Source organism: Idiotropiscis lumnitzeri, chromosome 18, assembly GCF_059441095.1.
Source record: "Idiotropiscis lumnitzeri isolate Australia: NSW breed Sydney's pygmy pipehorse chromosome 18, RoL_Ilum_1.0, whole genome shotgun sequence".
Taxonomy (NCBI): Eukaryota; Metazoa; Chordata; class Actinopteri; order Syngnathiformes; family Syngnathidae; genus Idiotropiscis; species Idiotropiscis lumnitzeri.
The window spans coordinates 16046721-16065947 of record NC_142408.1 but is presented as its reverse complement, the minus strand read 5'-3'; the positions used below and the strand labels follow the sequence as shown (position 1 = coordinate 16065947).

At 52.8% G+C, this 19227-nt stretch overlaps 1 pseudogene; it reads left to right on the top strand.

Annotated features, from left to right (window-relative positions):
* Window positions 1-12877: 12877 nt before the first annotated feature.
* LOC148319668 (uncharacterized) lies at window positions 12878-14150 on the top strand (annotated as a pseudogene).
* Window positions 14151-19227: the final 5077 nt, after the last annotated feature.

Here is a 19227-nt window from a genome sequence, read left to right as displayed (position 1 = left end):
GTTCAACCAGTCAGAATACCAACTGGTGTCCACACCTGAGTGCTCCTTCATTTTGTTACTTAGCGTGCGCACACCCTCCAATGCCTTGGTAAGGCGACCCTCAGGAGACGTATTGTTGGGAATCAGAGTACAACACTGATCCCCAAAAATACCACACACTCCTCCTCTTTCAGCCAACACCATATCTAAGCTTATTCTATTTTGGAATGCCAGAAGAGACGTGGCAGCCAATTGCTCATGCACTGCCTGGAGTGCCGAGGTGGTGAAGTTCGCCAATCGTTGGACATCATAGTGGACATAATCAATCCGGTCCACATTTTTGTTTACTGTAACGAACAGGAAAAGACTCTCCCATCCTGCCGCAATTTGATCCACCAATTTATATTCGTCAGGGATCCCTCTTGGAACTCCAATTGCATCTATATATGTGGAATCTCCTGCATTCAACCATTTTTGCATGTCCCTTCTCTTCCTGTTAAGGAAGGGGATTCTTCTCCGTTGTCCAACGCCTTCCCATACCATTTTGGCCAGATCTAAGGCTGTCACACTAACTGGCATGATCAGCGTTACCAGGGCGCACTTACCTGAGGCATTGGTGGGAAGCCTATCGTACAGCACTTTCGCTCCACACCACAGCCAAACATCAGCACAAGCGAGAGGGATTCCTGCTGGCAAGGACACATTTTCATTACACCATGACTCCTGGATATTTCCAATCCTAGGGCCAGTCCCATTTAACTTTAGGCAGCTGAAATTTTGTTTTGCAACTTGGGTGTCAAAAATAGGCTTTTTCTTTTCGATTACCAAATCATCCCACGGGTGTGTCCAATTAAAAATTGTCACCCAAGTGTTCACCTGTGTCGGTTGTTTACATTTCAGACTTAGCATTAGTTGTTGTGTCTGTGTCAGCTTCTTACCACCAGCTCGCTCTGCTCCATACCATACCGTTCCATCACCCGTTCTCCTTTCGCTCCATCACTTCTGTCATCCTGCATCCTATGTTCAAACGCCAACATCGTCCACACAAAGCACACGCCAGCAAGCAAAATAGTAAATAAAGTTAAACATTTGCATCGTCGTCGTCTTTGTTCAGACACTTTCGAGTCCGACTTTGATCCAATTCTTGCCATCTACACATTCCCTCTCTTGACCTGGGCGGTCAACCTTTAAGCTCACCATTGGCAGGCACAAAGTCTGGGGCCCGGCGCAACTGTGAGTAATTGCATCACTTTTGTCCTTTAGTTTCCAATTGGACGCGTGTGAGGTTCTAGCCAGAACTCTAAACTGTCCTTTCCAGCGAGATTGAGTCCACCTCCGGGAAAGCACCCGGAGGGAGACGTACGGAGTGGTGTCCGACTCCAGTGATGCTGAGTTCACTGAGTTCAAATATCTAACTGTGTTAAGAGATTACAAATTAAGCCTCGAGCTAACGTTACAATTTTGACTGTCTTTTTTTTTTTTATTATTATTGACAAATTTTTAAAGCAACCCAAATGAAATAGTAACCATTCGCACTTAAAATAAAAAATCCCAAAACTATAATAACGCAAATTCCAAATTAAACCTCTTTTTTTTTTTTTTTAAACGGGAAAAATAGGTGCTCTCCAAGACATAGACAGCTCCAAGACCGCTGCAGTCTTCACCTCCTATTGTCTCCCAAATGCTTCAATCCACCTCCAGGCCGAGCCCACACTGATTCTGTCAACTGGGGGAGGGGGTAGAGACATTAAAAACAATTGTGGAGCCGAGCCCCAAATCAGTCTGGCCCTGGGTCCACAACTCCTCTAGCAGAGACTCACACAGAATTACCTCTTCCGGGCGACCCTTCTCGGGTAATTTTGAAATTTAGTGATGTTCCCAAAACCGAACAATTTGTAGTGGGTGCTGAATAGTGACGCGGAGTATTCAACAACTATGGGGCCTCGACCTTTAGTATGATGGCGCCCATCAATATTCAATGTGATTTATGGCTCGGTGAAAGTGACCAATTTATACCATTTCCTCTGCTCAGGGACAAGGCACACGTGCGAGGCAACGCCGGTAGACATAACAAATATATAATCCTAATGGAAGATCTACTCCTAACTAAATTTAAATGACTGCATTTTGATAAATCAAACCATGTGTGACCACATGTACAATGTAATGTCAATTGGTGAATTGAATGGGTGGAGGTTGCTACACCACTCAGACCAGAGCAGGAACAGGGCATACCCACCGCGGGAGGATGGAGAACCAGGTTTCAGAGCTGTCCTCAGATATTTCAGTTCGGTCACTGGAATGGAGGAGAGCACCACATATGCTCCCTCCGAAGGATATGCACAGTCAAGTTCAGTCCCATCCGGAAATGCCACTCGAATTCCAGTGTTCGTTCAGTCAATGGCAGTGACTCAGGCAATCTCGAGAGTCCACATGGCTCACTGGGAGTTGCGGAAGGAGCCCATAGCTCGCCCCAATATCCAGCACCATCGAAAACTTGTCCATCCACCGTCCCCGGAATGCTGGGACCTGCTAGTCCTCGCACGCTGAAGCTCCGTGGCCCCCTGTCATGGAATGGGGTACCAGCGGGTTTGTGTCAAGAGTGCGTTGGGAGTGGGTAACGGTGGCGCCCCCTGCGCTGGTGGAGCTCTTTGTTACAGATATGGCACCGGACCAGAGGATGTCACATTCCAGAAAGTGGCTCGGCATGGACAGCTCATCACCCAGTGACCCCACACCCCGCAGCAAGCGCACACCCCACTCACAACCCCTGTCTATAACCACCCCTACCTCTGTTACCGCGGTCCCGACTTCGTTGACCGGTCTGCTATGGTCAGTGTTGGAATTTAGCTTTATATCAATGTTAGAATTTAATTTTAACCCAATGTAAACTCAAATTAGTAATCTGATTCCAATTTGCGACCTTACCCAACTCTCACTCATCCAACAATACGCGCGCTCGTTCTGCAATAGAAAGGTATCAGGAAGCCGGCATTTTCACGCACAAGTGGATTCATTCCCAATACTCAGATTTTCTACATGGCACCTGGGTCTCGGGTCCCTCTCAATACAACTCTACACCTCTCTTGCCACCAGCGAATGTACTACCCGAGTTGCCCAGTACTGATTCATACTATACAATATGCAAATGGCACAGAGACAAAGGCATCCTGGCATGATTCTATTGGCTATGTGTATCCTGCAGTTAAATTTAGCTTGCTCTTATTGGTCTTTCTTCTCCCGCCGAATCCCGTGGCGACTCCTCCTGGTTGTGCTTTGTTCATCTCGGCTTTCCCCTCCTTCTGGTGATCCTGCAACATTCCATCTTTGCACAACCCCCGCAACCCCCATTCTGTTGCTTATGCTCCCACACACACAGTTTCACCCCCACACACACTCTCAGCATTTTACAGTATCACATTTTCATACACTGGATGCAGCAACATCTAATGAACTATGTGCAGCTCAAACTCTTATATTCCTTTAATAGTCAAATGTATGAAATCCTTTTAGTGTAACCGAAGTTTGGACCATGCTAATGACAAGACCCTCAGGAGAGGAATGCAGGAAGATTAGATCAAGGCTGCAACAAAGGTGTGAACGAGATCCCTCTGAAACAATCATTATGCTGGTCAGCAGGTCTGGCCTCGGCCTCAAGTGAGGACAGTTCCTGTTAAGTAAATTTTATCCCCTCTACAACGAACCTACCCTTGCGTTAAGTGAGTAACTTTCCATAAAAACAGCGCCACCGCTGTATATTATGGAAAAGTCTAAACAATATAACAAAATTTTGCCCTATCCTGGACTGGGTGTATGTTATCTCGTCGCGCATCCAATGTGAATAATCATAAAACCTGTGGGGCACATGAGCAGGCTAAAGCAACAACTATATCTTAATCTGTTCCGTGGACCATAAATTAGAATATCTTATATCTCCCTCCTTGATGAGGAGAACCTCCGGGATGGGCGTGGTGAGGCGCTATTTGAAGCGTTCTCCGGCCGTCTAGTCACACAGGTCACATGTCACTTCAAACCTGTGGAGAGAACTGGAGGAGTGGCACTTGCCAGTGAGAAGGGGCAAATTACCTCCATTCTGAAACTTTCAGTTTTGCATAAATTTAGTGTAATAACGTCAATCACCATTCACTTGATGTTTGAATTTAATTACTCCAATCTTTCTCCAATAACAATTTGAAAATCAATACTTGGGAGTGCAATAGGGATTCAGGTTGATCAGGCCTGTCCACCCACTGCATCCCAAGTACTGTAAGGGCTCGCCAGTGTCCTCAATCAATTTTCTGTGTTTCTTTCCTGAGGCCCGTCCCTTAAACATTCACTCAAACCACATGCATACAAACACTTTTTCTTTCACACTTTCATTCACCAAAAAGATACTTTCCAATTCCGCACAGAGACCCCTCCCTTGGCGCGTCCGCCTTGATTCCACTGAGATTTGTGCTGGCAGATCCATAATTTTGCCTCAATTTAGCCAGCATATGCCAAAATTTACAACTGTGGGTCTCTTGATTTTCCCATTCACTCCCCATGATGTCTTTTCTCCTGGACGTAGCTGACGAAACTGCACCTGTGACATCAAACTGCTCATAGATGCGGATGTTAGCAGTCTGGTATTTATGGAATGCTGTCATGTCCTTTAAAATTGTCATGTCAGGGTTCACGTCGTACCGTCATAAAACATCTGTCTTCCACCTTTGTCACATTTAATACACATCAGTTAATAAATCATCTACAAAAATATTTAGTCCCACTTTATATTTGGTACACCAATCTCCAATTGCTAGATATTCCCCGTTCCAAAGATTTTCTTTCAACATGTTCATAAAATACTTCACTTAAAACTTATCCCAAAACCCTAATCCCTTTGCTTAAAAATTTAAATTTTAAAAAGATTGTCGCTGCCCTGCTGTTCCCCAGGCGTCCCCTGCACGTTTCAGTGTCGAACTTGTGTTCTAATTCCCTGCTAATTTTTATTTATTGTTAGGTTGAACATCTATATTTTATCCCGTACCTTACTCCACTAGCACTGCAAAAGAATTGCTCCACAGTGCGACCCATGCTCGGCCACATGAGAAGACCCCCAGAGAGCGAACGCCTGAAGCCTGGATTCCATTGCTGCAACATCAAAGGAGGTGTGCTGTGACACAACACACCTCTGAAACAAAAGGACTGTGCTTTAGCATATCTGCCTTTTCAATCAGTTAACGACTGCCATCGATGTCTGCCTCTTGTGTCTGAAATGTTTACATGTTCCTGCCGGTGCTCCCCCCTATTCGTCTGGGCCGTACCACGGGTCAGCTTGGTAATACTAACCCCTTGGATTCGGCTGTGGCCACGGGCGGGGCTGCTGCGGTCCCCCTTGGTGTGGTGGCCCTGCTTGCTGGTTCTGCTGTTCCCCCCTGGTGGTGGGTTGCCATGACAATCTCGTGCCCAGTGGTCAGAGGACCCGCAGTTGAAGCAAGTCCCTGGAGCGAACCCATTCCGCCCCCGGCCTGGGGGGGCGCCACAACCACGCCCTCTGTATCTACCACGGAACCCTTAACCTTGGCGCCGTCCAGCCCCCACTGGAGTTTGATACATCTGTTTTTGTTTCACCTTTTCTTGTTTTGCCTCACCATGCAACTTTGCCAACTGTAGTTTACCCAAACTAGTCGCCAGAGCGTCAGATTCCTTTTGATCTTTATTTGCTTTGTCCATGTCGATGCGGCACTGGTATATAAAATGCCTCTTACATCTCGGTTCCGGACAAACCAAAATGTCCGGATCAATTCTCAAACTCGCCTGCACCTCATTCACATTCTCTTCCTCTTTTATCGCCCCCAGCGCAGTGGCAACAATTGCCAATTGGTGAATGCCCCGTCTCTCTTTCTCCAATTCCTTCACTTCCTTTTTAAGTTTATGACGCTGTTGCCATCCGGCTTGGCTCTGATCTCCCTTCATATCTCGAATATCTGACAACATTCTGCTTTCCTTTTTCTGTAACTGCCGCGCTAACTTCAACATGTCCCATGTTCCGGGCTCTCCGCGAAACAATTAATCCTTTTTTAATTTCAAAAACAACTTCTGACTCCGTTCTTTTTTTTCTTAATTTTCTTACTTTCTATTCCACTAATCAACTGTGATTCCAGTTTAGCGTAATGACCATTAATCTCCGACCAGACTTCATTCCGTTCGTCTGACGTGCCACACCCGAGATAACTATCATACTTCCTCTCCTCCGCCATCTTAAAATCAAAATCCACTCGCGCATGTCCCAAACACACTTTTTACGCAGAACAAATTTAGCCTTCACATCCACACAGACACATAAATCCCAGATTTTAAACCGTGTCCTGATAAGTAAATCCCAGATTTTATACCGTATCGTAACCACTAATATTTCCAAACTATTCTAGTAGGTAAATCCCAGATTTTACACCCTATTCATGTCCACATTATTACACTTTCACTTTTGCGCCACTAACTATACTATTACACTTAACCACTAATATTTCCAAACTATTCTAGTAGGTAAATCCCAGATTTTACACCCTACTTTTGTCTAAACTGTTACACTTGTCAGGGTTGAGGAAGGTGAGGACCCAAACGCAAGGAAGCAAGGCAGGGGTAACTTAAAGGGCATTTAATTAACAGAAAAGTAAGGCAAACAGGGAACTTGGAAAAACTAGACAACGACAGGAAACTAATGACCAGGATAGGCAACAGGGACAGGCAACAGGGACAGGCAACAGGGACAAGCGACAGGGACAAGCGACATTGAAAATGACAATGAACCAACAAGAACTGAAAGCAACCAGGGAACTAAATACACACAAATTGACGAGACAACGAGGAGCACCTGGACAAGACATGGAGGGTTGGCAGGACCGGATTGGTTAACACTAGGGCTTGGGTAAACGAGCACAGGTGGACACAATAGACAAGACGAGACAAGACACATGAACAAGGCCAAAACATGAAACCAAATACTAAACCATGACAGTACCCCCCCCTTAAGGGACGGATCCCAGACGTCCCAAACACAAACAAAAGAAAATTGTCCAAAATCAGGGTGGGCGGAAGGGGGCCAGGAGGCGGGACCACAGTCCGCAATCAACGCTGGTCAGGCGGGCGTCCGGGAGGCCAGACAAGCCAGTCTAGCCGTGGCCCTTCAGGCGGGCGTCCGGGAGGCCAGACCAACGAGTCTAGCCGTGGCCCTTCAGGCGGGCGTCCGGGAGGCCAGACCAGGGAGTCTAGCCGTGGCCATTCAGGCGGGCGTCCGGGAGGACATTGCAGCCGCATGGAGTGTCGCGCCGAGGGCAAGACGAAAGGCGGCTGCGGGTCGGGTGGCGCCGAGGCAGAGACGAGACGCGGCGGCGGGTCGTCGGGCGGCGCCGAGGCAGAGACGAGAAGCGGCGGCGGGTCGCGGGGCGCAGCCGAGGCAGGAGCTTGGAGCAGTGGCGAGGCGGGTGCAGCCGAGGCAGGAACTTGGAGCGGCGGCTGGTCGTCGAGCGTCGCTGAGACAGGGACGTGGGACGCCGCCGAGACGGCGACGAGACACGGTGGATCGCCGGACGCTGCCGGAGCAGGGACGAGACGCGGCGGTGGGTCGTCGGCCATCGTTGAGTCAGGCACTTGGAGCGGCGGCCGGTCGTCGAGCCCCGCCGAGACAGGAACGTGGAGCGGCGGCTGGTCGTCGAACCCCGCCGAGACAGGAACGTGGAGCGGCGGCCGGTTGTCGAGCCCCGCCGAGACAGGAACGTGGAGCGGCGGCCGGTCGTCGAACCCCGCCGAGACAGGAACGTGGAGCGGCGGCCGGTCGTCGAACCCCGCCGAGACAGGAACGTGGAGCGGCGGCTGGTCGTCGAAACCCGCCGAGACAGGAACGTGGAGCGGCGGCCGGTCGCCGAACCCCGCCGAGACAGGAACGTGGAGCGGCGGCCGGTCATCGAACGCCGCCGAGACTGGAACGTGGAGCGGCGGCTGGTCGTCGAACCCCGCCGAGACAGGCACCGGGAGCGGCGGCGCTTCGTCGGGCGCCGCTGTGGCAGAGACGAGAAGCGACGGCGGGTCGTCGTCCACCGCCCAGGCAGGAAACTGGAGCGCCGGCGGATCGTCGAGTCCCGCCGAAAAAGGAGCTTGGGGCGACGGCAGATCGTCGAGCACCGCCGAGACAGCGACAGGAAGCGACGGTGTGTCCTCGGGCGCCGCCGGGACAGGGAAGTGGGGTGGCGGCGGGCCGTCTGGCACCACCGAGGCAGGGATTTGGAGCGGCGGCGGGCCGGGCGCACCAGAGGCCGGGACTTGGAGCGGCGGCGGGCCGGGCGCAGCGGGGACAGGGACTGGTGGCGGACGCAGAACGTGCTCCGCCGGAACAGGGACTTGTGGCGGACGCGTGGCGTGCTCCGCCGGAACAGGGACTGGTGGCGGACGCAGGGCGTGCTCCGCCGGAACAGGGACTTGTGGCGGACGCAGGGCGTGCTCTGCCGGAACAGGGACTTGTGGCGGACGCAGGGCGTGCTCCGCCGGAACAGGGACTTGTGGCAGACGCAGGGCGTGCCCCGCCGGAACAGGGACTTGTGGCGGACGCAGGATGTGCTCCGCCGGAACAGGGAATTGTGGCGGACGCAGGGCGTGCTCCGCCGGAACAGGGACTGGTGGCGGACGCAGGACGTGCTCCGCCGGAACAGGGACTGGTGGCGGACGCAGGACGTGCTCCGCCGGAACAGGGACTTGTGGCGGACGCAGGGCGTGCTCCGCCGGACCAGGGACTTGTGGCGGACGCAGGGCGTGCTCCGCCGGACCAGGGACTTGTGGCGGACGCAGGGCGTGCTCCGCCGGAACAGGGACTTGTGGCGGACGCAGGGCGTGCCCCGCCGGAACAGGGACTTGTGGCGGTCGCAGGATGTGCTCCGCCGGAACAGGGACTTATGGCGGACGCAGGGCGTGCTCCGCCGGAACAGGGACTGGTGGCGGACGCAGGCCGTGCTCCGCCGGAACAGGGACTGGTGGCGGACGCAGGACGTGCTCCGCCGGAACAGGGACTTGTGGCGGACGCAGGGCGTGCTCCGCCGGACCAGGGACTTGTGGCGGACGCAGGGCGTGCTCCGCCGGACCAGGGACTTGTGGCGGACGCAGGGCGTGCTCCGCCGGAACAGGGACTGGTGGCGGACGCAGAACGTGCTCCGCCGGAATAGGGACTTGTGGCGGACGCAGGACGTGCTCCGCCAGAACAGGGACTTGTGGCGGACGCAGAACGTGCTCCGCCAGAACAGGGACTTGTGGCGGACGCGTGGCGTGCTCTGCCGGAACAGGGACTGGTGGCGGACGCAGGGCGTGCTCCGCCGGAACAGGGACTTGTGGCGGACGCAGGACGTGCTCTGCCGGAACAGGGACTTGTGGCGGACGCAGGACGTGCTCCGCCGGAACAAGGACTTGAAGCGCTGGCGAGGCGCCGGAACGGGGGTCAGCAGCTCTCGGGAGGCCAGAACGGGCCCCAGCAGCTCGGGGGGAACCGGGACGGGGCTTATCAGCTGGCGGGGAGCCGGAACGGGACTCATCCGCTGGCGGGGAGCCGGAACGGGGCTCATCCGCCGGCGGGGAGCCGGAACGGGGCTCAGCCGCTGGCGGGGAGCCGGGACGGGGCTCATCAGCTGTCGAGGAGCCGGGACGAGGCTCAGCAGCTGGGGAGGAGCCGGAACAGGGTTCAGCAGCTGGCGGTGAGCCCGAGTGGGACTCTGGAGGCTGCGTGGTTTGCTGCAGCTGGCGAGGAGCCGGGCCGGGACGCTGCAGCTGGCGAGGAGCCGGGACGGGACGCTGCAGCTGGCGAGGAGCCGGGACAGGAGGCTGCAGCTGGCGAGGAGCCGGGACGGGAGGCTGCAGCTGGCGAGGAGCCGGGACGGGAGGCTGCAGCTGGCGAGGAGCCGGGACGGGAGGCTGCAGCTTGCGAGCAGCTGGGTCGGGAGGCTGCAGCTCGCGAGGAGCCGGGTCGGGGACCTGATCCCTATCAGCCTGCCGCCATAGGGATTCAGGGGAATGGGAGACGCGAAGGACACGAGGGACCGGGACTACAGGGGCTGGTGAACGTGAGCTATGAGACGCAAGGGGGACGTGACAAGGTGCGGAAACCGACAGTGGACGAGGTAAACGACGTGGCCGTGATTTACGTGACTTTCGTGATTTAGGGCGAGGGGAACGACGCGAGATAACGTGGGAGGTGGTCTCAAAAGGGTCAAAAGAAAAAGGGGACAGAAATTGTTCGGGGGGAGGAAAGTGACTGGACCTAACAGAAACCGGGTCGCGCTGGGCATCTAAAAGGTTGTATATATATTCAAAATCATACTCATGATCCGAGTCAACTAAAACGTGAGGGGGTGAAATAGCAGGGTGCTCAAAATCATCTTCAAAATCAGAATCGATGATAAGGTGGGGAGGTTCGACAGGTGGGTAGTCATTATCGTGATCGTGGAACGAAGGGGGAAAAACAGACATAGAACGAAAAAAGGAACCTACGTGAAGGGGGCGGGGTTGGTCGGCAGGCTGAGGGGGGTACCAGCTTGAGCGGCGACGGCGAACTCGTCGCCGTGAGCTTCCTGCTGGGTCCAGTACGGGTTGGTTCATTCTGTCAGGGTTGAGGAAGGTGAGGACCCAAACGCAAGGAAGCAAGGCAGGAGTAACTTAAAGGGCATTTAATTAACACAAAAGTAAGGCAAACAGGGAACTTGGAAAAACTAGACAACGACAGGAAACTAATGACCGGGACAGGCAACAGGGACAGGCAACAGGGACAAGCGACAGGGACAAGCGACAGTGAAAATGACAATGAACCAACAAGAACTGAAAGCAACCAGGGAACTAAATACACAGAAATTGACGAGACAACGAGGAGCACCTGGACAAGACATGGAGGGTTGGAAGGACCGGATTGGTTAACACTAGGGCTTGGGTAAACGAGCACAGGTGGACACAATAGACAAGACGAGACAAGACACATGAACAAGGCCAAAACATGAAACCAAATACTAAACCAAAAATAACAAATACAAATCATGACAACACTTTTACTTTACTTTTGCGCCATTAATTATACTCGTAGGTAAATCCAAGATTTTACACCCTACTTTTGTCTAAACTATTACACTTTTACTTTACTTCGTTCCGCTCCTCCTTCCTCTTATAATTTAGCGTTGCCAATGTGCAGAATTTGAAAAGGTTCTGCTTACCTTGTGTCACTGTGGGCCCAAGAGGAAAGACGATCGGATGTGTGGCTCCTTTATCTTTTATCCTTTCTCAGGTCGTCACCTGGTGTTTTCTTCTGAAGTCCCGGACTTCTCTTTTACCTCCCTTGCATCACGTCGGGGTCACCATAAATTGTTGGAATTTAGCTTTAAATCAATGTTAGAATTTAATCTTAAACCAATGTAAACTCAAATTAGTAATCTGACTCCAATTTGCGACTTTACCCAACTCTCACTCATCCAACAATATGCGCGCTCGTTCTGCAATAGAAAGGTATCAGGAAGCCGGCATTTTCACGCACGAGTGGATTTATTCCCAATACACAGCCTACATATTCGCCTGGGTCTCGGATCCCTCTCAATACAACTCTACCCCTCTTTTGCCATCAACAGAACCGAACTGAACTTTTTCCGAGTTGCCCAGTAGTGACTATACAATATGTAAATGACACAAAGACAAAAGCATCCTGGCATGATTCTATTGGCTATGTGTATCCTGCAGTTAACTTTAGCTTGCTCTTATTGGTCTTTCTTCTCCCGCCGAATCCCGTGGCTCCTCCTGCGTGCGATCCCCCGATGGCCGCTCCTTTATCCACTGCTCCCGGAGTCATCTCGTCTCGCTCAGCACCGTCTGCTTCTAAAACATTCCATTCTTGCACAACCCCCGCAACCAGTTTCGCTCCACCAGTCACACTCTCAGCATTTTACAGTATCACATTTTCATACACTGGATGCAGCAACATCTAATGAACTATGTTAAGCTCAAACTCTTATATTCCTTTAATAGTCAAATGTATGAAATCCTTTAAGTGTAACCGAAGTTTGGACCATGCTAATGCCAAGACCCTCAGGAGAGGAATGCAGGAAGATTGGATCAAGGCTGCAACAAAGGAGGTGTGAACGAGACCCCTCTGAAACAATGGACTTCCATGCCGGGATCACAAAAGTGGCTCCTAGCAGTCTAACCTTTGTTCTGTTTAGATTGTCTGCCATGATTACATTATCCTTTAGGAGCAAAGCTTGAAGTTTAGGAGCAGGGTTCAAGTTGTTCTGTCATATTATAGATAGGAAGAGAAATGGAGTAGGAGTTATTGTGAAAGAGGACTTTGTTAGGAACATCCTGGAAGTAAAAAGAGTCAGATAGAGTGATGAGCCTGAAGCAAGGAATCAAAGGTTTGATGATCAACGTTGTTAGTGGGTATGCACCACAGGTAGGTTGTGAGCTGGAGGAGAAGGAGAACTTTTGGTTGGACCTTGATGAAATGATTGAGAGCATCCCTAGAAATGAGAGACTTGTCATTGGTGCAGACTTCAATGGACATGTTGGGGCAGGAAACAGTGGTGATGAGGAGGTGATTGGCAGGTTTGTTATCCAAGAGAGGAACGCAGAAGGACAGATGGTGGTTGACTTGTCAAAAAGGATGGAAATGGTTGCTGTGAATACTTTCTTCCAAAAGAGGCAGGAACATAGGGTGACCTACAAGAGTGGAGGTAGGCGTACACAGGTAGACTACATCTTGTGTAGATGGTGTGATCTGAAGGAGATCAGCAACTGCAAAGTAGTGGTAAGTGAGTGTGCTGCCTGGTGGTGAAAACGACAAAGAGGGCAAAGGCAGAGCAGAGGACAACATGGTGGAAGTTGAAAGGGGAAGTATGACCTTCAAGAAGGAGTTGAGAGCTGTGCTATCACAACAACTCCTCGCGTTGACACTCCGATTTGCTTTACGAGGAAATCCAAGGGAGCCAGAATGGACTCCAGGTCTCTCCGACTTCTCTTTTGCCTGTCTTCGTCTAGTCCCAGAGCATATTTGTCCTCGTCCTCATCGTCATCCTCGACGTCAATGGGCCCCGGCAGGTTGTACAACCGCGAGACTCTGCCTCAACATGAGCGCTTTCTGAGAGCATCAACCACTTACAAACCCGATGTGGACCAAAAGAGGTCTCGCCTGCTGGACTCGTCCAGAGACTACAACAGCCCCAACTGCCGCAGCAGCAGCAGCAGCACCCAGAAGTCGCTCAAACCTTCCACCCAATCTTATGAGCGTCCGTGGGCCGAATCATCCGTCGACAGCAGGACTAAACTGACTGATGTGGAGGGGAGGTTTGGCCGTTCCAGTCTGTTGCAGCACTGATGATGGAGACGATAACCGGGCCAAACTTACAAACAGCGACAGGGGACTCTACTTAAACGCATCCGGCACCTCGTTTGCACGATCCACCTACTCCAGTAGTGGCTCTCACAATGCAAAGGTGTGAAAAAGAAACACAGTGAGTCGTCATGGAACTCGAGGCATTTTCGGTCGCGCTCTTCACCTTCCTGCTCAAAGACATCATTGTCGAGCAGAGACGCGGTGACACCAAATGAGCCAGCTGTGTCGGGGCTGTGCGATCGAATGACGAGAATCCAGGAACTGACGTCTTCATTGTATCAGACAGACCATCTGAGTTTCACATACACCCAGGGTGCCCGACCCAAAGACTCGGCCTACTCGTATTGCTCGTCCACCGTGGAGCGAGAAAGCTCACTGGGCGGTCACGTGGCCTCCACCTCCTCCACAAAAGGCTTCTCCACACCACGTGACTACTACACCAGACCCTCGGCGTGGTTCTTGAACGCCTCATTCAGCTATGCATTCAAGAACAGCCTTCCTCACGTAGGCGGGAAGCCCCATTCCCTCCAAGACCCGCACACGAAGGTGGCGACCCCCAATGGTGTACCTCCACGCGCCACCTCTTATACCGCCTCTTCTTATCCCCGCACCAACCAAGACTCGCCATCCTCCAGTAGCTCATCCAGCGTCCGCTCGTTTGATGATGACAGTCTGTCTTTGTCTCTCCCCGATTTGGGAGAATAAAGACTGCGGCGTGGCTGGATCCAGAGTGCCGATGCAGAGAGAGCCTGAAGTGTCGAGCAGCGAGGCAGCCAGTGCATTTTGAATGTCCAGATATTATGCAGACTAGAGAAGAAAAGCAGGTTAAATAAAAACAAAATTAAAAATCAATTTAACCCTATAATGCCTGACCCCAGAAATAATGGCCAGAAAATTCAGATTTTGTTTGTATACAGTGAAACCCCGCTACTTCGCGGTTCACCTTTCGCGGGTTCAGTGCTTTGCGGGTCTAAAAAATATTCGGGGGCATTGTAGTTTCGCCGAGCGGCACAAGGGGGCGCTGAAGCGGTTAGACGGCCGGCGTGCGCCGAAGAGGAGAGTGGACGAAGAAGAGAGTAGACGAAGAAGAGCAGGTTCCCCCGGACACGATTGGTGGCGACGTTTCGCGCGGTTCGGACCGTATCAGAGCTCCGGCCGGCGTGCGTGGCAGTTAAGCCGTAGATGAGCACCTTCCCCGGGCACGGGCGGTGCCAAGCGGGCCCTAAGTTTAACCGAATGGAAGCTCCCGAGGAGGAGGGCATGCTCGCGTCACAGTAAGCCGAAGAGGAGCACCTTCCCCGGGCACGGGCGGTTCCAAGCGGCCCCTAAGTTTAACCGAATGGAAGCTCCCGAGGCGGAGGACATGCTCGCGTCACAGTAAGCCGAAGAGGAGCACCTTCCCCGGGCACGGGCGGTTCCAAGCGGCCCCTAAGTTTAACCGAATGGAAGCTCCCGAGGAGGAGGGCATGCTCGTGTCACAGTAAGCCGAAGAGGAGCACCTTCCCCGGGCACGGGCGGTTCCAAGCGGCCCCTAAGTTTAACCGAATGGAAGCTCCCGAGGAGGAGGGCATGCTCGCGTCACAGTAAGCCGAAGAGGAGCACCTTTCCCGGGCACGGGCGGTTCCAAGCGGCCCCTAAGTTTAACCGAATGGAAGCTCCCGAGGAGGAGGGCATGCTCGCGTCACAGTAAGCCGAAGAGGAGCACCTTCCCCGGGCACGGGCGGTTCCAAGCGGCCCCTAAGTTTAACCGAATGGAAGCTCCCGAGGAGGAGGGCATGCTCGCGTCACAATAAGCCGAAGAGGAGCACCTTCCCCGGGCACGGGCGGTTCCAAGCGGCCCCTAAGTTTAACCGAATGGAAGCTCCCGAGGAGGAGGGCATGCTCGCGTCACAGTAAGCCGAAGAGGAGCACCTTCCGCCCGGGCACCGGCGGAGCGCGAGGCTGTCAGTTATGAATGAATAAATGAATAAATAAATAAATAAATAAATGAAGTATGCCACCTTTCATTTCACTGTCATGATCCGTGCCTGTCATGCCGCGTGTGTTTTTGTTTTTTCAGCTGTGTGGGCGTTCCTCCAGCGATCGTCTCGCGCCATGCCGTCAGCTGCTGCGAGACGCGCTGATTACACTGACTATATTGTGATTATAATAAATATCTTTGTATCACCACCTTTTTTCCCGTGTCTGCGTTTGGAGAGTCCTGTTCAATCCTCCAGCTCTGCTGGATCATAACATTCACAGGGCACACCGGACGGCGTACCAGCAGGTAAAAGTCGAAGTAATTAAATAAATACAAAAAGAAGTAATTGAATAAATACAAAAATAATGGCTGGGGAATAAAAAAATAAGTTTTAATAATAATTCTTTTTTGTTATAACATGAATTTCACTCTCTCTCTCTACCAGTATATATATATATATATATATATATATATATATATATATATACATATATATATATATATATATATATATACATATATATATATATATATATATTTTTTTTTTTTTTTAAGCATTTTTGAAGGTGTGCCGCTACTTCGCACCTATATATATATATATATATATATATATATATATATATATATATATATATATAGGTGCGAAGTATATATATACGTTTTTTTTTCTGCCTTTTTTTTTTTTTTTTTTTTTTTTTTGAAGGTGCGACGCTACTTCGCGGATTTTCAGTTTTCGCGGGTGGTCTCGGTCCCCATTAACCGCGATAACCGGGGGTTCACTGTATATGATTTCATATTTGTATCACAAATGATACTGCGGGCATTTTGTGCCATTCTGATGTTCAAATTATAGTGTCATGGTCCGTTTTTGTCATGTCATGTTTGTGTTTGTTTTTGCCCAGCTGGAGTGGGGGCGTCTCCTTCCAGCGCTTCGTTCCGGGTCATGTCGTCATGGCTGGAGAGACGCGCCCACCAGCCACGCACCTGTCACTCGTCATGCCCTTGATTGCGCGACTATTTAAGGACTTCATGCCGACAACTCAGTGTCGGAAGATTACCCTTGCTCATGATCCCTAGCTGTGAGTTGTTAGACGTCTCGTTGTTGCTTTCTGTGATTCATGTCTGTATTCTTTTGGAAGTGTTTTTCTTTTTTATTGATTATCTCGGTTGTGCTCGTTCGTAAATTGGCTTTCCTTGTCCTTCAGTGACAAGCGATTTTTGTTCCTTGCCTTTTGGAATTCGTTTTTCGTTCCTGTCGATATTTTCCTGGTGTGTTTTTCCACCAGCGTCCTTTTCTTGCATTTTGTCTGTCTCGCGTATAAACTATATTGTTTTTTGTAAAACTAAATATCTTTGTTAAATTCATTTTTTGTGTCTCCGCCTTAAAGAGTCCTGACCGTTTTTCAGAGGTTCTGGAAGAACCCAAACATATTCAAAACTATTCGTATTTTAGTTTGGAAAGCTTCCACTTTTAACTAACTCTTTTGTTTTATTATGAAATGTAGTAACCATGAAAGAAATGTGGACTTTTCAACAACAAAGTTGGGCTCTTATGTCAAACGTCAACCTTAGTTTTCCTTTTATTATGGACAATAGTAACCATGACAACAGCAGTACAGACAAAAATTATAATCAGCCTTGTTAGGGTTGGCGGGTGGAGGTCCAGCCGTGGCCATTCAGGCGGGCGTCCGGGAGGCCAGACCAGCGAGTCCAGCCTTGGCCATTCAGGCGGGCGTCCGGGAGGCCAGACCAGCGAGTCCCCCCGTGGCCATTCAGGCGGGCGTCCGGGAGGCCAGAACAGCGAGTCCAGCCGTGGCCATTCAGGCGGGCGTCCGGGAGGCCAAGGCAGCCGCATGGAGTGCACCGCTGAGGCAGAGACGAGAGGCGGCGGCGGGTCATCGGGCGCCGCAGAGGCAGAGACGAGACGCGGCGGCGGGTCATCGGGCGCCGGCGAGGCAGAGACGAGACGTGGCGGCGGGTCGTCGGGCGCCACCGAGGCCAAGACGAGAAGCGGCGGCGGGTCGTTGGGCGCGGCCGAGGCAGAGATGAGACGCGGCGGCGGGTCGTCGGGCGCCGCCAAGGCAGAGACGAGATGCGGCAGCGGTTTGTCGGGCGCCGCAGAGGCAGTGACTTGGAGTGGCGGCGGGTCGTCGGGTGCCGCCGAGGCAGAGACGAGAGGCGGCGGGCGGGGCGCAGCCGAGACAGGAACTTGAAGCGGCGGCAGGCCGGGCGCAGCCGAGACAGGGACTTGGAACGGTGGTGGGCCGGAGGCAGCAGAGGCCGGGACTTAGAGCGGCGGCGGAAGACCGGGCGCCGCCGAGACAGGGACCTGGAACGGCGGCGGGCCGGGCGCAGCCGAGGCCGGGACCTGGAGCGGCGGGCCGAGCGCCGCCGAGACAGGGACTTGGAGCGGCGGCGGACCGGGCGCAGCCGAGGCCAGGACCTGGAGTGGCGGCGGACCGGGCGCAGCCGGCGCCGGCACATGGGGCGACTCCGGAGATGCTCCGCCAGAACAGGAACTTGGGGCGGACGCAGGACTGGCTCGGCCGGAACAGGGACTTGGGACGGACGCAGGACGTGGTCCGCCGGAACAGGGACTTTGGGTGGACGCAGGACCTGCTCCGCCGGAACAGAGACTTGGGACGGACGCAGAACGTGCTCCGCCGGAACAGAGACTTGGGACGGACGCAGGACGTGCTCCGCCGGAACAGGGACTTGGGACGGACGCAGGACGTGTTCCCCGGGGACAAGGACTTGGGACGGACGCCGGACCTGCTCCGTCGGGACAGGGACTTGGGACGGACGCAGGACGTGCTCGGCCGGAACAGGGACTTGGGGCCGACGCAGGACGTGCTCCGCTGGAACATGAATTTGGGACGGACGCAGGACGTGCTCCGCCGGAACGTGGACTTGGGACGGACGCAGGACGAGCTCCGCCGGAACAGGGACCTGGGGCGGACGCAGGACGTGCTCCGCCGGAACAGGGAATTGGGGCGGACGCAGGACGTGCTCCGCCGGAACAATGACTTGGGACGGACGCAGGACATGCTCAGCCGGAACAGGGACTTGGGACGGACGCAGGACGTGCTCCGCTGGAACAGGGACTTAGGACGGACCCAGGACGTGCTCCGTCGGAACAGGGACTTGGGACGGACGCAGGAGGACCCGGACCGAGGCTCTAGAGCTGGCGAGGATCCGGAACTGAACTCAGGAGCTGGCGAGGAGCCGGAACGGATCTCTGGAGCTGGCGAGGAGCCGGAACGGGACTCGGAAGCTGGCGAGGAGCCGGAACTGGACTCGGGAACTGGCGAGGAGCCGGAACGGGACTCTGGAGCTGGTGAGTAGCTGGAAAGTAACTCTGGAGCTGGCGAGTAGCTGGAAAGTAACTCTGGAGCTGGCGAGGAGCCGGAACGGGACTCTGGGACTGGTGAGGAGCCGGAACGGGACTCTGGAGCTGGCGAGGAGCCGGAGCGGAACTCTGGAGCTGGGGAGGAGCTCACGAGGGACCGAGACGACAGCTGAACCTTGACTACGAGAATGTTGAGGAAGTGTGCGAGGTGCAGACATAGACGGTGGGCGAGGTGAACAAAGTGAGTCGGAAAAACGTGACTTGGGGGGTGAAAAGTGGTTGTTCTTACGGCCGGTGACAGATCTTTCACTTGGACGGGATTCGGGGTTGGACTCAAAAAACTCAAAAGAAAAAGGTGACAAAAATTGCTCAGGGGAAGGAAAATGACTGGGCCGAGCAAAGTCCGCGTCGCGTTGGGAGTCTAAATGGTTGTATATATGCTCAAAATCGTCTTCAAAATCAGAATCTACCAGAACGTGAGGGGGTGAAATGGCAGGGTGCTGTGAGTCGTAACGAGACGAAGAGGGAGAGACAAACGAGGAACGAAAAACAGAA